Below are 20,963 nucleotides of genomic sequence, written 5' to 3' on the forward strand. Positions count from 1 at the left end.
GAGGGGAAAGGTAGGAGGTGAGAGGTGAAGGGGCGGAGAGCTGCGCGGGCGCCGGGCGGCGGGGAGAGTGAGGGACGGAGGGAGGGCGGGCTCCTCGCACCGACCGCGCGGGCCGGGAGCGCGCACGCCGCGCCCCGCCCCCGTCCTCCCGCCGCGGCCGCCGCCGCCGAGAAGCTGTTGCCGCCACAGGTACCTCCGCGCGCGTCCCCTCAGCGTCCGCCGGCTGGCCCGGGCCTCACGCTGCGCGGCCCGCGGGGTTCCGGGATGGGGGCCGCGAGGGCCGCGGGCGCGCCGGCGTGGGCGCTGTCCAGCAGCCGTGAGGGCCGCGCCGGGAGACCGCGGCCGGAGAGGGGGCCGGGTTGGCGCGACCCCACCCTCACCGCGGCCGCGCCCCGGCCGGGCCCACCGCGCGCGCCCGCCGCCCTCCTCCTCGGCCCCCGGCGACCGCTGGCCTGACAGGGGGTCGCGCTGTTGCGCCTCCGGGGCCCCGCCGTGCCCCGGGGAGCTGCCGGTTCTAGAACCTGCTTTTGGACTGTCTGGGTGTTGCGGGGAGGGGAGAGCACGCTGTCCGCACCTGTCTCTTCTGCGAGATCTGATTGAGAGGCAACACGTAGCTGGCTGCTTTCCTGGGTTCTGCCTGGTTCCTAGTTTTCTGTTTCCCTCACAAATCAACGTTGCCCACTACTGTTGCCTCTGTTTATATTCTGGTGGACTCATTACCCCAGTGTACCATGCAGGAGCCTGAAGTCAGGATGGTTGTGCAGGTGAACGTGCTCTTGGCCGTGGTGACTTCCCCCGGTTCCGTCTCCCTCACTGCCCGCACCTTCTGTGGTGATAGAGCTGGGCGACTAACTTCTGGGGATTTTGCAATACATTTTGCGAAGCGGACTTAGTAAAGGTTTCTTTCACGATGCTAGCCTTGAGTGTGCTTCTGACCCAGCGTTTGTGGAGTTGGGTTATGCAGTGGCCTTATGGGGATACTGCCATCTTAAGGTATCCAGCTAAAAACTGAAGCTTTTGTAAGGGAGTCAGGGGCAAGGGTGTCCGGTTGGGTGTATTTTTAAGTGTTCCTCTAATTGACGACTTGTGTCTATAATTTTATGTTGATGAGAATTTTAGGTGTCTCACACATTTGCAGCATTTCCTGTGGGGGACACGCGATGTTAAAAAAAACCAAACGCCCAGAATGTGTATTAGTATATCTCTACAGTCATTCTTTCGGTGGTTTATTGAAACTGAAATAATTCTCATTGATTATGAACAACTCTGGTGTTTGAGAGACCTCGCTTTTCTTTTGCTCTTGTGGCAAAAAGAGCACCTCTCCCATGGTCTCCGTGTGCCCTGTATTTACTGGTTTAGGTCTCTCTCACCCTCCCCCCGCCCCGCCCCCTCATCTAGATTGGTTTACTGTCAGGAGGTGGGTATAGAAAAGAAACTCTGCTACTCCTGGTTTATAACAATGGAAGCATGAAGATTGTGAGTTGCTTGAGGTAGTTTATGAAGAAGTCACCTGTCCAGTTGGGAAATGAGCCACACCTGGGGGGTTTGGTTCATAGGCATTTCTTAACATTTGATGGTAGACTTTAGAGGATGCTTACTCTTAGTGTGTACTTGAATGTGTCCCAAGGACTGTGGAATAACACAGGTTTATGTGTTACTTGCTTACCCTCACCCTCGGTGGCCATTTGGTTCCCACTAGTGTTAGTTGGAGAAGGAAATGGCAACCCACTCGAGTCTTCTTGCCTGGAGAATCCCATGGACAGAAGAGCCTGGCAGGCTACAGCCCGTGGGGTCGCAAGAGTCGGACACGACTTAGCGACTAAAGAGAGAGAGAGTGTGTTAGTTTTACTGGCTCTGACAGGCACTTCATGAAGAGTTTGTATCAACACTCGCACTGAATGGATAAGAAGACTCCCCACTCATAGAGAAATTGAGTTGCCAGGGTTACCCAGCTTGTACTGGGGATCAGGCCTTCAAAGCACATCTGCCCGACTCCACTACCTACTACTTCCACAGTAGAAGTGTAGAAGTGAAAGCCACTCAATCGTGCCCGACTCTTTGCGACCCCATGCACTATCCAGTCTGTGGAATTCTCCAGGCCAGAATACTGCAGTGGGTAGCCGTTCCCTTCTCCAGGGGAATCTTCCCAACCCAGGAGTCGAACCCAGGTCTCCCACATTGCAGGCGGATTCTTTACCAGTTGAGCCCCAAGGGAGGTCTTCCACAGTAACATATTCCCTTATGTTGGCTGCTGAAACTAAGTCCAGGTGACGTCTTTTGCCTCCTGAAGTAATAATTCTGGGTAAGATATTTTATTGAGCACTTGGGCTATCTAGATTCTCTGCCGAGTGCTCTCATAGCAGCCTATCTCTCTTAACCATCATAATAACCAGGAGGGATGACCCTGTTATCACCCTCTTCACTCGTTACTTTTAGAGACGTTATCTGACTGGCCCTGGGTCACCCGGTGAGTTAGAAGCCAAGCCCAGTTGCAAACCCAGGTTTGTCTGAAAACAGAGTCCATGCTTTTATGCCGTTCTTGCGTCTGCTGGCTTCACAGTCTTCTCTACTACCCACCAAGTGAGAAGTAGCAGAAGAAGATGTTGGGGTGAAGGGAGGAGCCCAGAGTCACAGACTTGAGTCAGGGATGGTGGAACTCAACAGGAAGGAGATATTCATTTGACCTCTGTATTCCGTAGCTCCCCCTGAGTGGTCCAGGACACAGCTTGCAGGGCTGCTGGGCTGTGCAGCTTTGCAGTAGAGTCCAAAGGGGGTGTGTGTATGCATCACGGGGGCACATGGGTCTCAGGAACAAAAAATAAAGCCAGTCTTTTTATTTCAGCCTTATTTAATTTTTATTTTGTATTTTATAAGTATAGTTGTATTATCACAGTAGTACATATATATAATTTTTACACAAAAATTGGGGATATGTACACACATATTGGGGATATGTACTTGAATTTTTGTTATTGGGAGTTCATAAAAACATTAAGAAACCACTGGTTTATTTAATACTCAGCATTTTCTGAATTCATAAAATGTGTAAAGTGTCATGTAACCATTTGTTCCTAAGTTGAAAGTCTAGTAAAGTTCAGTGTAATTCTACATAATCAGAGAGGGTATTTTATATTAATAACCAATTATAAATTATTTTAGAAATTGCATTCTGAGTGTGAAAGATTTGGTTTTTCAGCAACCTTTATGTTGCAAATATAGTAGTACTCTTTATGTTTGAAGCTATAGTGACTGACATAGTTCTTTAAAAGTTAAAGTTTTGGGAATTCCCTGGCTGTCCAGAGGTTAGGGCTCTGTGCTTTCATTGCTGAGGGCCTGGGTTCAATTCCTGGTCAGAGAACTAAGGTCCCACAAGCTTTGTGGTGTGGCAAAAAAAAAAAAGGAAGTTAAAATTTTGTTGAACCTCTTCTGTTTTTTTTTTCAGAGTTTAAATTTTTTATTTTATATTGGATTATAGCCAAGTAACAATATTGTGGTAGTTTCAGGTGAGCAGCAGAGGGACTCCGCCATCCATATACATGTATCCATTCTCTCCCAAACCCCCCTCCCATTCAGGCTGTCACACGTGGTAACTTGGAGCAGAGTTCCATGTGCTGCGTAGTAGGTCCCTGTTGGTTGTCTCTTTTAAATAGTGGTGTGTACATGGCCTTCCCAAAGTCCCTAACTTCTCCCTTCCCCCTGACAACCGTAAGTTCATGTTCTGTTTTGTAAGAAAATTCATTTGTATCATTTCTTTTTAGATTTCACATATAAGGCATGTAAGAAGATATTTCTCCTCTGCCAGACTTACTTCACTCAGTGTGACACTCTCTAGGTCCATCTGTGTTGCTGCAAATGACGTTATTTCATTCTTTTTAATGGCTGAGTAATATTCCACTGTATATATGTACCACATCTTTATCCATTTCTGTGTCGATGGACATTTAGGTTGCTCCCCTGTCTTGGCTGTTGTAAGCAGTGCTGCAGTGAACATTGGGGTGCATATATACTTTTGCATTATGTTTTTCTCTGGATATGTGCCCAGGAGTGGGATTGCAGGGTCATATGGTAGTTCTGTTTCTAGTTTTTTAAGGACCCTTCATACTCTTCCCCTTATTGGCTGTATCAATTTGCATTCCCATCGACATTGTAGCAGATGAACTTCTTCTATTTTGAACAAGTTAATTGAGTTTGAAGCCCAAGAGACTAATCAGTGTACACAAATATGGCATTTGTAATAGTTGTAGTTGTGCTATTCTGCAACCTTAGAATATTTTCAAATCATCTAAATGTTGAAATTCTAAGCATGTTGATTCCTTATCACTTCTTGCAAACTAGATTCTTCAGTTCGTTCCACTGCAGTGGTTAGTACATTATTTCAGAATGAGTGGTTTCAGAATTCTAATTAAAAAATATCTTTGTCATCTTCCAGCTTATTTCAAAACTGAATAGAGTAGTGTTCTTTCAGGAGTTTAGGTTAAAATAACAGAATGGGTTTTGAGCAAGAAATATAGTTTCCTAATTATATAAGCTGATTTTATCCAGATGAGACAGTATTACTTCATACCTAGGTTCTCACACTTAAGTGTGAATTGAAATTACCTGGAAGAGTTGTTTTCACCTCGCCTCCAGAATCTAGGTCAGAGGTAGACCCTGGAATTTGAAATTCGAACAAGTTCCTAGGTGCTGCTACTGTTGCCTTGCATGCTTAGTTGATAAGTCGTGTCTGACTCTTGTGACCCCAAGGACTGTAGCCCACCAGGCTCCTCTGTCCATGGGATTCTCCAGTCAAGAACACTGGAGTGGGTGGCCATGGCCTTCTTCAGTGGATCTTCCTGACCCAGAGATGGAGCTGGCTTCTCCTGTGTCTCCTGCATTGCGGGTGGACTCTTTACTGCTGAGCCGCTGCTGCCTGAGGGAGCCACAGTTTGTGAGCCCTGGCTATAAAACCAGAGCACAAGGTCAGTGTTTCCATGTTTCACTTGGAATCTCATCAGCATCGCCTTACCGTTTTGCCAAGCTCGGACAGTCCTCCGAATTAATGATGACTCAACTTACCGTTTTTCAGTGATATGATGGTGCCAAAGCAATCATATATTCGGCAGAAACCATGCTCCAAGTTTTGAATTTTTTAAATCTTTTCAGGGCTGTGATATGTTGACAGCAACACTCTAGTGATGCTGGACAGCGGCATTGAGCCACAGCTCCCAGTCAGACGTGTACTCATGAGGGTGACCAACCAGTACACTTAGAGCCATTCTGTATTCAGACAAGCATTTTTTCATTTTCAGTATGGTATTCAATAAGTTACATGAGATATTCAAGACCTTATTTTAAAATAGGCTTTGAATTAGATGGTTTTGCCCAACTTTAATGTCAGTGATCTGAGCACATGTAAGGTAGGCTAGGCTAAGTGATGACATCCAGCAGGCTAGGTGTAGTAAATGCAATTTCAGCATTACAGTGTTTTCAGCTTAGGATGGGTTTGTCAGCCCGTACCTGGAGGAGGGCATGGCAACCCACTCCAGTGTTCTTGCCTGGAGAATTCCAGGGACAGAGGAGCCTGACAGGGTACAGTCATGGAGTTGCCCAGAGTCGGACATGACTGAGCGACTAACACACAGATACACACACCAGGATGTAACTCCAGTATAAACTGAGGAAGAGCTGTACGTATCTGGCTCTTGTTTTCAGTCAATTTCCTTTTTATTTTTAGATATTGTCATAATTATATTCTCAACTGTAGTGCTATTTCTGCTTTCCCTGCAGTCTCTAAGTTGACGAATTAGTTTTTTTTTTAATTCGAATCACTCATCTTCTTAAAAATTAATAAGCTCACCCGTGTGCGAGCACACAATTTACATTGTCTGTAATCCCAGTGGTAATCACCTGCAGGGTTCTTCTCAGGCTTCTTCCTTGCTCATTTTTTTTCTTTCTCTGTGTAATGGGTTCATACTGTTCTGTATCCATTTTCTGTGTGAACACTTTTTTCATGTATAAAACTGTTCTAGAACATTTTTGGTTTTTTTAAAAAACATGGGCTCTCATTTATTTTGATGTTTTTCAGTGGCTTTCTTTTTGAGCAGCCTCGTCCAGTCCAGCCTGCCGCCTGTGGCTGTGGGCTTCGTTTGCACCTTTCAGAAGACCGCGCTGTCACTCACGAAGTCTTCAGTCATGGTCTCTCTCTCTCAACAATCTTCAGTAGCTCCCCACTCTCATAATCTGCCCCAGGTTGGCACATCTACCCCTTCTTCCCTCTACCAGGCAGTGTTTATGCTGCCTTATCTTTTTTTTTTGTAAGATGGAAGAATTGGATGGAAGAATTTTTAAAAGAAGTTTATTTATTCATTTATTTTTGGCTGTGTCGGATCCTCTAGTTGCAGTGAGTGAGGGCTACTCTCCAGCTGCCACCTGCAGGCTCTTCACTGGGGTGGCTTCTCTTGGTGCTGAGCACAGGCTCTAGGGTACCCAGGCTTCAGAAGTTGTGACACATGGGCTCAGCACTTGAGGCTCTTGGGCTGCAGAGGACAGGCCCAACATTGCAGTGCACAGGCCCAGTTGCTCCACGGCACATGGGATCTTCCCAGACCTTGGATTGAACCCGTGTCTCCGGCATTGACAATTGGATTCTTATCCATTGAGCCCCCAGGGAAGCCCTGTGCTGTCCCAGCTTCAGGGAGCAATTAGTTCTCATCTTTCAGGCATGAGCCCTGGTTGGGTTTGACATTCATTCTCAGTTGTCCCCCCAGCAACAGTGACTGTTAGGAATATCAAAACCTGACTTCAGCAGGCAACAGAGAATGTTGCATCTCATATTCTTGTCAGGAGGATAAGCTTGAATTCTTCACCCCCTCAAAAGCTATCCTGAACTGTGGTGAAGAATGTCCGGGGGATTGTCCTGGCACGTGCTTCGGTGCACCTGTCGCAGGCAGTGTTTTGTCTTTGAATGAAACTGGATCATTAGCAGCATGTTTCTGGCCTCCTCCTGCTTCGCACGGCCCCATCAGCTCATGTTAAGAGCTGTACAAGAAGCCTCCAAGAAAATCTGTGAGTCCAATTAGAAATTTCCTTCAGGTCCAGTGCCTGGGACTGGTCATGCCTCTTCTGAACCATTGGCTTGATTTTGTTTAAACCACACTGTGAAGTGTGTCAGCATGGTTCTCTCTGCCTTGGTCCCTGGGCAGCTCATAGTCTCATTTCTATTCAGAGTCCTCTGGCTTGTGTGATCTATATTAACCTTACTTTTGGCTTATGACATTGTTTTTTTTCTTTTTAATGGCTAGACATTTTGCTCTTTCTCTCAAATTTTTACCATAAAAAACACATTTCATGTCTTTTCTAAACATTACAGTGATTACATTCTTGTCTCCAAATCTGTGTTCCTATCCTATATCCTTTCATTTTTTTTTGTACACTTGAATCCCTCTGAACCCTGCTTTCGCCTGCCCCCTGCCATTTCCTTGTTGGTTTTTGTTGTTCCAGTTTTCTATTGTGGTAAATATACAAGTTTCCATATTAACTATTTTAAGTGTACAGTTCAGTGATATTAAAAAACACTTATAGATTTTTGCAACATTACCACCATTCTTTCTGTGCTGTGGATAATTGTGTCTGACTGCGACGCCATGAACTGTAGCCCACCTGGCTCCTCTGTCCTTGGGTTTCTGCAGGCAAGAGGACTGAAGTGGTTTGCCATGCCCTCCTCCAGGGGATCTTCCCAGCCCAGGGATTGAAGCCAGGACTCCCACATTGTGGGCAGATTCTTTACTGTCTGAGCCACCGGAGAAGCCCAAGAATGCTGGAGCGGGTAGCCTGTCGCTTCTCCAGGGGAGCTTCCTGACTCAGGAGGCGAACCAGGACCTTCTGCATTGCAGGCGGATTCTTTATCAGCTAATCTACAGGGAAGCCCATTCTCTCTCTTCATTTTGCAAAACTGAAACTCTGTATCCGTTAAGTAGTAACTCATTTTCTCCTCTCCCAAGTACCTGGCAGTAACCATCCTAAATACTTTATATAACTATGATTTTGACTAAGTATATCATGTAAATGGGAATTATACCCTATTATTCTCTTTGTGACTGGTGTGTTTCATGTAGCATAATATTCTCATGGTTCATGTTGTAGCATGGGTCAGAATTACTTCCTTTTTAAAGCTGAATAATATTCTGTGTATATACCTCATTTTGTTTATCATCTGTTGATAGACATTTTTATTGTTTCTACTTCCTGGCTGTTGTGAGTGATGCTGCTGATAACATGGGTATACAAATATTAGTTCAAGAACTTGTTTTCAGTTCTCTTGGGCCAGCACAGAAGTGGGATTGCTGGATTATATGGTAATTCTATGATTCATTTTTTGGGAACCATCAGACTGTTTTCCCCAGAGGCTGTACCATTTTACATTCTCGCCAGCAATGCACAAGGTGTCCAGTTTGTCCACATCCTTGCTAACACTTATTGTTTTCTTGTTTTTTGATAGTAACCGTTGTAATGCCTATGAGGTGATTATTTCTCTTTGTAGTTTTTTTTTTTAATATTTTTTTGGTGAACAAATTTCTTAAAAGATTTCTTAAAATCAACATAGAAAATGGTTGCATAGTACAGATCTCAACTATTCACTGAGAATACATTTAAGAATAATTTTCTTTTAATATATATAAATATTTATTTTAATAATACTCTTTGTCACTTGAACTTGCATCATTCCAGTATGAAAATGTTTAATTGAAGAGAGACTATTTCTTCAAAACTCTAAATAAAGAGCTTTATCAATGAAATTTGCAGCAGTACAGTCTTTAGAAATACGTAATTGTTCATTTTACAGTAATACTTCCCCTTTAAAAATTTGTCAGTTTGTCACAGGTTTAAAGTACAAGGTACCTAATGCTATGAAAGTATATGTAGTGTAAGTGAACCAAATCTTTTCTCAAATATCAATTCTTCGTAAGTCCTACAAATTTGTGTGAACATATTTGTTGTATAAATTAAATATTTTTTCTGTTGTTAATTTGTAATATTCTACAAAACTCAAACATATTTATATATATCATGGGCAGCTTATTTCAGCATTTTACCTGTAAAAAACACTGATCTATGTACTTAAAATGATTTCTTGAAAAAACATTTTCCATGATATAGTCCAGCATTTAACAAATAATAAAATTTATCCCTTGATCAGTATTCAGATTAAGAGTAACTTTCTTGTTTGCAAGTGAAGGCTTATGACCTGAGATAGGATCCATTGACAGCATCATACATTGATTCAGAAAGATATCTTCAGTAACTAAGGCAGAAGTGAAAGTGTACTCTAGAAGATATGAGCCTAGAAGAGAGCAGCATTTCTAAATCTCATTTTACATGTGTACTTTGAAATTTATTATAGCATAAGCAGTTTAACAACTAAATATCTTGATCACAGAGTTGACCATTTTTTTAATATTCCTGAAGTTCGTGTACTCAATTTGATCTTGAAACCTTTTAAAAGTATCCATAATTTAAATGATAAATACTCACATGTACACCCATGGCTGATTCATGTCAATGTGTGGCAAAACCCACTACAATATTGTAAAGTGATTAGCCTCCAATTAAAATAGATAAATTAAAAAAGTAAATACTGCCTTAAATTTGTGCTTATACAGTTTATAAAATGGATGAAAGAGACAACAGAGGAGATGTCTAATAAATTGATGTAAGGTTGCAGCAATATGTATTTAAGTATACTGGCATCTGCTTTTATTCGTGAAGAAAGAAATTATGAGTTTGTATCCTGAACCCACAACCTAGTATTGATTGTGCATATGTGCTAAGTCTCTCCAGTGTGTCCAATTCTTTGTGACCCTGTGGACTGTATGTAGCCCGCCAGGCTCCTCTGTCTATGGGATTCTCCAGGCAAGAATCCTGGAGTGAGTTGCCGTGCCCTCCTCCAGGGGATCTTCCCCACCCAGGGATTGAACCTGTGGCTCCTGTGGCTCCTGCTTTGCAGGCGGATTCTTTACCTCTGAGCTGCTGGGGAAGCCCAGTATTGACTGTATATTGTCTCAAATTACTAGCCCCTTGCTTCACTTCACGTTGCTAAATCCTGCCTTCCTAAATGTTTATAAATGGGCAGGAGTCTGTAGTGGTGGGTTTTTGTTTTTGTTTTTTCAGTCCCAGCAGCTGTAGCTCTGGCACTGTCCTAGGTTCAGAGCAAGTTCGGTTAACATTTCTGAAGTGTTTTCCGTGGTTGCTATTGACTTATTGTAATTTGAGTTTGCATTTCCCTAGATATCAGTAATGTTGAGCATTTTTTCATGCTTTTATTAGCCATTTGTATATCTTCCTTGGTTAAATGTCTATTCAAGCCCTTTGCCCATTTTTTAATCAGATCACTTTTTAAAAATTTTTATTAAAAATAAATTTTTTATTTATTTGTTTTTAAACTCTTAATTTTGTATCAGATTTTTTTGTTGTCATTGAGTTTTAGGACTTTTCTTTATATTCTAGATATTAATCCTTTATCAGATATATGACTTGTAAATATTTTCTCCTGTTCTGTGGGTTGCCTTTTTACTCTGTTGACAGTATCTTTGTGTTTTTGGCCCATGCTGCACAACTTATGGGACATGAGTTCCCCAACCAGGGCTTGAATCTTGGGCCTTGGAAGTGAGTATGTGGAGCCACAGCCACTGGATCCCAGGAAGTTCTTTGTTGATAGTTTCTTTTGATGCACACAGTTTAAAAATTTTTATGAAGTCCAGTCTGTTTATGTTTCTTTTGTTCCCTGTGCCTTTGGTATTATACCAAGGAATTGCCAAATCTAATGTGAAGCTTTTGCCCTCTGTTTTCTTTTAAGAGTTTTTGGTCTTTAAGGTTAGGTCTTTCATCCTTGTGTATTCATTGCTGCTAAATTTTGTAAACGGGTACATTCTGAAAAAGCCTTGTACATTTCAAAGGCCTTCTCTGTTTATTAATGTTTATTATCATTAAATTGAAATATACACAAAAGCAGAGAGTAGTGATCCATTGTGATGTATCACTTAGTTACGTCTCATCCTTACCGATACTTTTTTCTTGGCTGCGCCACACAGCATTTGGGATCTCAGTTCTTCAACCAGGGATCGAACCTGCACCCCTGCATTGGAAGCGCAGTCTTAACCACTAGACCGCTAGGGAAGTCCTTTTTATTTTGTGGGGGGTACTTTAATAATTGTATATTCATATAACTCCCAGTACCAGACTGAGAAGAAATAGTGCGTTGATTATACATATACAGAACATACATATAGTGTATGTTGCATATAAAGTAATGTAGCAATTTCCCTCCAAATTGCTTAATACATTACATGTTCTCAAATAATATGTCTTAGTTTTTAGATGAATTGCAAGCACAGTCATGTGTCCCGACACTTGTTATTTTTCTTTTTTTAAGAAATAAAAGCCGGCCTATTGGGTGTGAAGTGATATCTCATTGTGGCTTTGATTTGTATTTCTGTAATGATTAGTGATGTTGAGCCGTTTTATGTGCTTTTTGTCCATTTGTATTCAGTGTATCTATTCCAGTCCTTTGCCCCTTTTTCTCTTTTTTTTGGCCATGCAGCAGGCACATGGGATCTTAGTTTCCCGACCGGGGATCGAACCCGTGCCTGTTGCAGTGGAAGCACAGAGTCCTACCATTGGACCCCTGGGGAAGTCCCTACTTACCCATTTTTGAATTGAGTTTTTTGTTGTTGCTGAGTTGTGGCAGTTCTTTCTATATTCTGGATATTAATCTCTTCTTAGATATATGATTTGCAAATATATTCTTCCATTCTTTGGGTTGTTCTTTCACTCTGTTGGTAGTTTTCTTTGATGTACAAAAATGATTTTATCTTTTTTTTTTTTCTGTTCTTTTGGTGTCATGTCCACAAAATCCTTTCAGAATCGGTATCATGAAGGTTTTACCCCTATGTTTTTCTTTTAAGAGTTGTGTTAGTTCTAGTTCTTTGTTTAGGTCTTTGATCAATTTTGAGTTAATTTTTATATACGATGTAAGGGTCCACTTTAACTTTTTTGCATGGGGCTGTCATGTTTTCCCAGTACCAGTTCCTGAAAAAAACTTTTACCAGGTGTCCCTCTCACCTCTTGGCTCTCTTTGGCACTCTCTCCCTCACAAACAGGTCTTTTGCATGTTTTGTGTTTGGAATGGAACCATCTTCCATGTGGTGTTTATATTAAAAGCTCTTGAGACAGTAATAAAATCTAGACTCATCACACCTTCACTTTTGAGAAAACTCTCAAGAAGCATGGTACTTTCCAGCAGAACACACTTCTGTCAGGAAGCCACAGGCAAGAGGCTTCCATTCTGTGAGGTCTGGACATCCCTTTGTGTGGCTGAGAGCAGGAGGCTGGTCCTGGCCGTGCTTCTGAGACCAAGGCTGAGGGCACCCTACCTCTGGGCCAGCAGTCTCACGAGATGACAGGCCTCCCCACTGAACCCCTGCATTGTTTCCAGCTTTAACACAGATTCTTTGCCCATGTTCTTAGTAGTCAGTTCAGTCCATTTGTTAGTCATTGCTGACCATGTCAGGAGGGAATGAAAATGCAGGTTGCTGGCGTTGTGGAAGAAAGTTTTCAATGTATCTGTTGATGCTGAATTGTGCAGAGGGGTCAGCATCCTGTAATGGTTATTTGCGATGACCATCACAACTGTTAAATTAGGCTTCCTTCAATACGGGTATTGCTGCGCCATCCCAACAGTTACTCTAATTGTGGCAATAGTCATCGTCTTGAATATTATGTTTTCAGGCTTCAAATTCTTTGAAACCAGCTTTCATTCATTAACTGAAACTCCTTTCTTTTTTCAGTACTGTTAATTTAAGTCTGCTGAAAATCCTTCCAGCTTATTTGGGTAATTTTAATGCTTAGAGAAGCAGAATTTCCTGTCCTGATCATTGATCCACTTTGCAAATCAACTTGCCCTCCAAAGATAAATTATTTGCACCAGTGGACTGGTTTAGCACAGTGAACAGACCTACAGTGACTTTCCTCTCGGCACCAAATGAGGTGCTGGCCACTCTAGGGAACACAAAGGTGATTCAGCCGTGACCTCCCAGGAGGGACCACAGTCAGTCAGGGGAGGCTGGGAAAGTCAGAACAAACACAGAGCCAAGTGGAAATACAGTTACAGAAGCTCAGAGTAGAAGGCTGCTGCTCCTGGAAGGAGGCCTTCACTTTTTTTTTTTTTTAATTTTAGCTTTTCAGGGCAGTACTGTATTCACATAGCACAAAATTTAAAAGGTACAGCAGGGTGTACACCAGAATGTTTCCCTTCCGTCTTGCCCCTGGACACCAGATCCTTTTCCCAGAGGCAGCCAGAGTTACAAGTTCTCGAGTGTCTGTTCAGGCCTGTTCTGTGCGTAATACAGACGAATACACAGAGAACTCCTTTCTTTTACATGGAAAGTAGCGCACTTGCTCTTTTCACTGCTTGTGATAGATCGTTGTCAATACGTAAGAGCTTTTTATTGTCTTTTACAACTGGAGAATATTCCATTGTCAGGATGTGCTTTTATTTAGCCAGCGCTGTCGATGGATATGTAAGGTGTTTTACATTTTGCTGTTGCAGACACCGCTGAGGTGTTCTGTATGCATCAGTCCACGCATGGCCAAGGGCCTGTGTCCATTCACTTAGCTGAGGCAGGAGTGCTGGGAGGTGAGCATGTGCTTCTGTGGTGGTGATCACTCTCACAAGTTACACCTCCGTAGAGGTTTTGTGCACTTAAGCTCCCAGCCAGTGCGCAGTGCCTGTTTATCCACACCCTCACCAACACAGTGGTATCTCACAGTCTGGACTTGGCCAGTTTTTTTGTTTTTAAATGTATTTATTTGGCCGTGTCAAGTCTTAGTTGCAGCACGGGGGATCTTTGTTGCATCATTGGACTCTCTGGTTGTGGCACAGTGGCTCAGGAGCTGTGACTCACGGGCTTAGTTGCTCCGAGTCCTGTGGGATCTCGCTTCTGGACCAGGGATCAAACCCGTGTCCCCTGCATTGCAAGGCAGATTTTTAACTGCTGAATCACCAAGAAGTCCTGATCTTTGCCAGTTTGTTAGGTTAAAAAAAAAAAAACTAGATTTCCCCCCCCAAACTTCTTAGTTCATCCTGTAGAAAATTTAATTTAAGATTTAAGGGCCATTTCCGTTTTCTGTGAAGTCAGTTTGTATCCTTGGCCTGTTTTTCTACTGGGCTTTGGTGTTTCTTAATTTTGTAAAAAAAATTATATAGGAAGAAACTTTGCACTTTGTCAGTGATAGCAGTTGCAGTTATATTTTTATAGATTTTTAAATATTTTTTATCGATACTTAGGATGGTTTTGTCATGAAAAAATTGATTTTTAATTGACTTTTTAAGGCTTCTGGGTTCTCTGTCATACATAGAAAGATTTCCCCTGGTAGAAGTGTATGAAAAATTATCCTGTGGTTTCTTAAAGTACTTTTTATGTTTCATTTTTAACCTTTTAGTCTTTATCCATTTGGAATTTTTTTGGTGTGAAGTGTGGGACCAACTTAATTTTTCCCAATTGGCTGCTCATTTGTTGAAATACCTTTTTTTGAACAATTCATCTTTTCCCCACTTCTTTAAATATCCTTTATCATTTACTATGTGTGATATACTTTGCCACATATCATGTATATTGGTTCTATTTCTGAACTTTGAATTGTAGATGTTAATCCATGTTTTAATGTGTTGGTATCATTATTTTAGTTACCCTAGTGTTATAGCATATGTCAGTGTTTGGGAAAGTAAATTCTAATTCATTATCTTTATTTTTCACAACTTTCCTTGCTGTTTTTTGTTTTTCTATATGAACTTTAAGACAAATTTGTTTGTTAAAAGTCCTGTTTATTTTTATTGGGACTAAATTACAGTTTTAGGTTAGTGTAAGAAAAGTGACATTTTGATGATGAATCTTCCCTACTTAGATTACATGCCTTTCTCTTTGAGTCTGGTTTTAGTTTTGATGGATTTCTTAATACACTTGGATTTCATGCCAAGTGTATTCTCAGGTCTTTCTTATTTGTTTTCAGTGCTGAAGCATTTTCCCTTCTGCCTACTTGATGATGATGTATGTGGATGTGTTGATTTGTATGTATTAATTTTCGTCATCTTACCTGGTTTTTAATTAATTATGATAGGTCTTCAGTTGTTTCTCTTGGATTTTTTAGGTATATAATATTATCCACAAATAAATTTTTCCTCTGGTTGTATACCTGTGTTTTCCTTCTATTGTCTTTTTGTGATAGGTGGTACCTCCACAATAGTAGTAAATATTGGTAGTGAGGTACATAGCTTTGTTTGGCCTCTGACTTTAATGGGAAGTCTTTTAATGTGTTCCCATTGGGCTTGACTTTAGCTTTGAGGTTGAGAAGGATGTAAATATGTAGTTGAAGTCTGTATCTTACTGTATATTTTTAAATGTTAATATGTATATAAATATTCAAGCATTTGTCAGTTTAATTAAAGTGTAATTAACAGAATTGTGTTTATTTAAAGTATACAACATGATGATTTGACATATGTGTATTTTGTGAAATAATTACCACAGTCGGGTTAATCAACACATCCATCACCTCAGTTACCTTTTTCTTTTTTTTTGTAGTGAGAATACTTGTAGTCTATTCTTTCAGCAGTTTTCAAGTACCCACAGTATTATTTACTGTGGTCACTGTGCTGTATGTTAAATTCCCCAGAGCTTATTCATCTTATCTGTGAAGGCTTCTGCCCTTTGACCAGCATCGCTGCATCTCTCCCAGGCCCTGGTGATCACCATTCCACTCTCTGTTTCTTTTTTTTTTTTTTTTTAATTTTTTTTCCATTTATTTTTATTAGTTGGAGGCTAATTACTTTACAATATTGTAGTTGTTTTTGCCATACATTGACATGAATCAGCCATGGATTTACACGTATTCCCCATCCCGATCCCCCCTCCCACCTCCCTCTCCACCCGCTCCCTCTGGGTCTTCCCAGTGCACCAGCCCCGAGCACTTGTCTCATGCATCCAGCCTGGGCTGGTGATCTGTTTCACCCTAGATAGTATACATGTTTCGATGCTGTTCTCTCTAAACATCTCACCCTCGCCTTCTCCCACAGAGTCCAAAAGTCTGTTCTGTACATCTGTGTCTCTTTTTCTGTTTTGCATATAGGGTTATCGTTACCATCTTTCTAAATTCCATATCTATGCGTTAGTATACTTTATCTTTCTGGCTTACTTCACTCTGTATAATGGGCTCCAGTTTCATCCATCTCATTAGAACTGATTCAAATGAATTCTTTTTAATAGCTGAGTAAATTCCATGATGTATATGTACCACAGCTTCTTTATCCATTCATCTGCTGATGGACATCTAGGTTTACTCTCTGTTTCTATGAGTTTGACACTTTTATTTTTAGATTCCACTTATGAGGGAGATCATACAGTATTTGTCTTTCTGGCTGATTTCAGTTACCATCATGTTCTCTAGATTCTTCCATGTTGCTGCAAATGTCAGGATTTCCTTCTTTCTCGTAACTGACTGATACTTTAATACACAGAGCCCTGCCATATCTGTTTATCTGCTGATGGACAGGCAGGCTGTTTCCATGTCTTGGCTACTGTGGATAATCCTGAACTGATCCTAGGCAGGCAGATAACCTCCTCAAGAAATGATATCTTTGGATGTATGTAAGTGGAATTGCTGGATTATATGGTAGGCTGTTTTTGTTTTTTTTTTTTATTGGAGTACAGTTGCTTTATAGTCTTATGTTAGTTTCAGATCCACAGGGAAGTGGATCAGTTATACATGTATCCACTCTTTTTTAGATTCATTTCCCATATTTAGGCTGTTACAGAGTGTTGAGTAGAGTTCCCTGTGCGCCACAGCAGAGCCTCATTAGTTGTCTGTTTCATGTATAGTGGTGTGTGTGTATCAGTCCCAACCCTCCAGTTTATCCCCCTGCTCCTACCCTCTGGCAGCCATAAGTTTGTTTTCTACATCTCTAGCTCTCTGTTTTGTAGATAAGTTCATTTGTATCCTTTTATTAGATTCCACATATAAGCAATATTGTATGATACTTGTCTTTTTCTGTCTGACTTCACTCGTTAGAACAATCTGTAGGTCCATTCCTGTTGCTGCAAGCGGCATTATTTCATTATTTTTTATGGCTGAGTATTATTCCATTGTGTATATATATACTACACCTTCTAAATCCATTCGTCTGTCGATGAACATTTTTAGGTTGCTTCCATGTCCTGGCTATTGTAAATAGTGCTGTAGTGAACACTGGGAGGCATGTCTCTTTTCAAATGGTTTTTTTGTGTATATGCCTAGGAGTGGGATTGCTGGATCACATGGTAGCTCTACTTTTATGTTTTTAAAGACCCTCTGTACTGTTTTCCACAGTGGCTGTGCCGCTTTACATTCCCACCAACAGTGTGCGAAAGTTCCCTTTTCTGTGCACCTGCTCCAGCATTTATCGTTCGTAGACTTTTTGATGATGGCCATTCTGACCCGTGTGAGGTGATACCTCATTGTAGTTTTGAATTGCATTTCTCTAATAACTAGTGATGTTAAGCATCTTTTCATGTGTTTTTTAGCCATTTGTATGTCCTCTTTGGAGAAATGTCTGTTTAGATCTTCTGCCCACTTAAAAAATTACTTATTTTTGGCTGTGCTGTTCTTGGTTGCAGTGCAGGCCTTTCTCTAGTTGCGGCTGTGGGGCTGCTCTCTAGTTGTGGTGCATGGGCTTCTCTCTGCGGTGGCTTCTCTTGTTGCAGAGAATGGATTCTGGGGTGTGCAGGTTTCAGTACTGGCAGCTTCTGGGCTCAGTAGCTGTGTCTCCTGGGCTCTGGAGCGCGGGCCCGGCTGCTCTGAGGCAGGTGGGGTTCTCCTGCACTGGCAGGTGGCCTCCACCACTGAACCAGGGAAGCCTGATCTTCTGCCCACTTTTTGATTGGGTTGTTTTTTGAACTTCATGAGCTGTTAATATATTTTAGAGGTTGATCCCTTCTTGGTTCCTTCACTTGAAAATATTTTTCCCATTTTGAGAGTTGTCATTTTGTGTATGGTTTCCTTTGCGTGCAAAAGCCTTTTAGTTTAGGTTCCATTTGTTTACATTAGTTTTTATTTATTTTCCTTACCTTAGGAGGTGGATCAAAATAGATCTTGCTGCAATTTATGTCAAACAGTGTTCTGCCTATGTTTTCCTCTATGAGTCTTATAATATCCAGCCTTACATACAGGTCTTTAATCCATTTTGAGTTTATTTTTTGTGTATAGTGTTAGGGAGTGTTCCAGTTTCATTCATTTACATGTAGCTGTCCAATTTTCCCAGCACTCCTTACTGAAGAAATGGTAGGTTTTTTTTTTGTTGTTGTTGTTTTTTGGTAGTTTGGTTTTTAAATTTTGGGGGAATTTCCATAGTGTTTTCTATAACAGCTGTACCAATTTACAGTTCTACCATCAGTGTACAAGAATCCCCTTTTCTCCACATCCTTTCCAGCATATATTGTCTTCTTTATTGAAACCATCCTAACAGTGTGAGATGATGTCTTATTGTGGTTTTGATTTGTCTATTTCTGATTAATGATGTTGAGCATCTTTTTATGTACCATTTGTGTGTCTTCTTTGGAAAAATGTCTGTTCTGGTCCTTTACCCATTTCTTAATCAAGTTATTTTATTTTTTGTTTTGCTATCGAGTGGTATGTGTTTGGATATTAATCCCTTATCAAATATATGGTTTGCAAATGTTTTCTCCCAGTCCATACATTGTTCATTTTATTGATTGTTTCCTTTGCTGTGTAGAGCCTTTTACTTTAATGTAGTATTGTTTTGGCCAAAAAGAAGTTTGTTCTGGTTTTTTCATGATACAGAAAAACCCAAATGAACTTTATGCCAATCTAATACTTTTTTTCTTTACTTTTTTTTTTTGGCCTGTGCATAGCCAGGACCAGTATCAAGGAGCATATTCTCTATGTAACCTTCTAGGATTTTTATGATTTTAGATTTTACACTTAAGTCTTTGATCTATTTATTTACTTATTTTTGTGTGTGTGTGTGTAATAAAGTTTTATTAAAGTATAAAGGAGATAGAGAAAGCTTCTGACATAGGCAGCAGGAGGGGGCAAAAGAGTACCCCCTTTGCTAGTATTAGCAATGGAGTTATATACTCTCCAATGAATCCAAAGAATGTCTGGAGGTTGCAAAGACCTCAGCAGACCCACTCCCATAATTTACATTTTAAGATAACAGAGTTGGCTAGAAGGTTTAATCCAAAGATTGTCCTCAGGCAGGATACATCCTTGTAAAGACCAGACCTACTCCCATAATTTACATTTTAATATAACAGAATTAGCCAGAGGGTTTAATCCAAAGACTGTCCTCAGGCAGGATACATTATTGTTATATAATCCTAAAGAATGTAGAGGAAGAAAAGTAAAAAAGTTTGTCCTTTCTTCCTCCTTGAATATCCCAGACCTCTCTCTCCTTGGGGACCCCTAGACTTCTTATCAACCTGCCTAGGAAATGACTCTCTCATTCCCCCCTTTTCTTTCAGGAGTATTATGTTGCCTAGGGACAAGGGGCGTCGTTCTCATTCCATAACTGCTTCGAGCTGACAAGGGGCGTTGTCCCTAAATTGGTGGGGCAACATATTCTCCTAATCCTCATAGTGAGGATGTCTGATCCAGGGGCTCCAAGTAATAGTTGGAGGAGGCTGTGGCACTCAGAGGAGCTCGGACAACTATTTGTAAATTAAAAGCTTTTAGACGGTTAGAAAACCCCATTATACAGTTACAGATGTAAGGCAAAATAGTCATTAAACCAGGTTAAAGTCAAAATGAAAAGTCACATTATGTCCATTGTTACATCAGTCCATCTTAAGGTTGTTAGATGTCATCAGTTTAAGAAGAGGCATCACATGCGATTGTTGAAGGTATTTCCAGACTTGGAGAAAGTCCTTTCCTTGAAGTGGAGATGTCCACCATGGGACGCCTTTCACGGATGGAGAAGGGAGTGGTCCACAGACCCAGCAGTTAGACTGATTGTGGAATACAGCATAGGGGTGAGCCCAGGACAGGAAGGCATTGTCGTGAGGATCAAACGGCAGACTCAGGATTTCTGGAGTCAGCAGAAGTAGGCTCACATAGATTATCAGGCCCATCTTGTCCTGAAGGATCCCGGACGAGCCCCCATTATGAAAGGTTTGTTGCTGAACAATGAGATGCAGGATTCTTGGCCTCCGGAGGAGATGAATTCAATCCGGGGCCAGAGACGAGGCTGGATCGCTCAGAGCTTTTGTGTAATAAAGTTTTATTAAAGTATAAAGGAGATAGAGAAAGCTTCTGACATAGGCATCAGAAGGGGGCAAAAGAGTACCCTGATCTATTTATTTTAAGTTAACTTTTGTAAGTGGTGCATGGTATCACCACTTACATAGGGATCCAGTTTTCTTCTTTTGTATGTGGATATCCTGTTTTCCAAACACCATTTATTGAAGAGACTGTCCATTCTCCATTGTATATTCTTGGTTCCTTGTCAAAGAGTAGTTGACCCTACATGTATGGTTTATATCAGAACTTAACTGCTGTGTTCCACTGGTCTGTGTTTCTGTTTTTTTATGCTAGTACCATACTGTTGGATTATAGCATATGATGCCTATAACTTTACTGTTCTTTCTCAAGATTGTTTGGCTCTTTGGGATCTTTTATGGTTCCACATGAATTACAAGATTATTTTCTTGTTTCTGTGAAAAACACCAGTGGAATTTTGATGGAGGTTGCATTGAATCTAGATTGCTTGGGTAGTATGGACATTTTAACAATATTCTTTTTTCAATTCATGAACTTGGAATATTTTTCTCTCTGTTTCTATCTTCTTCAATTCCTTTCATCAGTGTCTTATGGTTTTCAGTGTACAGGTCTTTTATCTCCTTGGTTAAATTTGTTCTTATGTCTTTTATTCTTTTTGCTGA

General features: G+C 41.1%; 1 protein-coding gene across 1 annotated transcript in view; it reads left to right on the plus strand.

The window, feature by feature from the left end:
* The first annotated feature begins 21 nt into the window (after positions 1–21).
* Positions 22–20,963, plus strand: part of LOC122682520 (SREBF chaperone) — a 98,788-nt gene continuing 77,846 nt past the window's right edge. The window contains exon 1 of the mRNA XM_043885316.1: positions 22–189. The gene's annotated coding sequence lies outside the window, so the exon portion shown is untranslated. The remainder of the gene's footprint in view (positions 190–20,963) is intronic.

Source organism: Cervus elaphus, chromosome 24, assembly GCF_910594005.1.
Source record: "Cervus elaphus chromosome 24, mCerEla1.1, whole genome shotgun sequence".
Classification (NCBI taxonomy): Eukaryota; Metazoa; Chordata; class Mammalia; order Artiodactyla; family Cervidae; genus Cervus; species Cervus elaphus.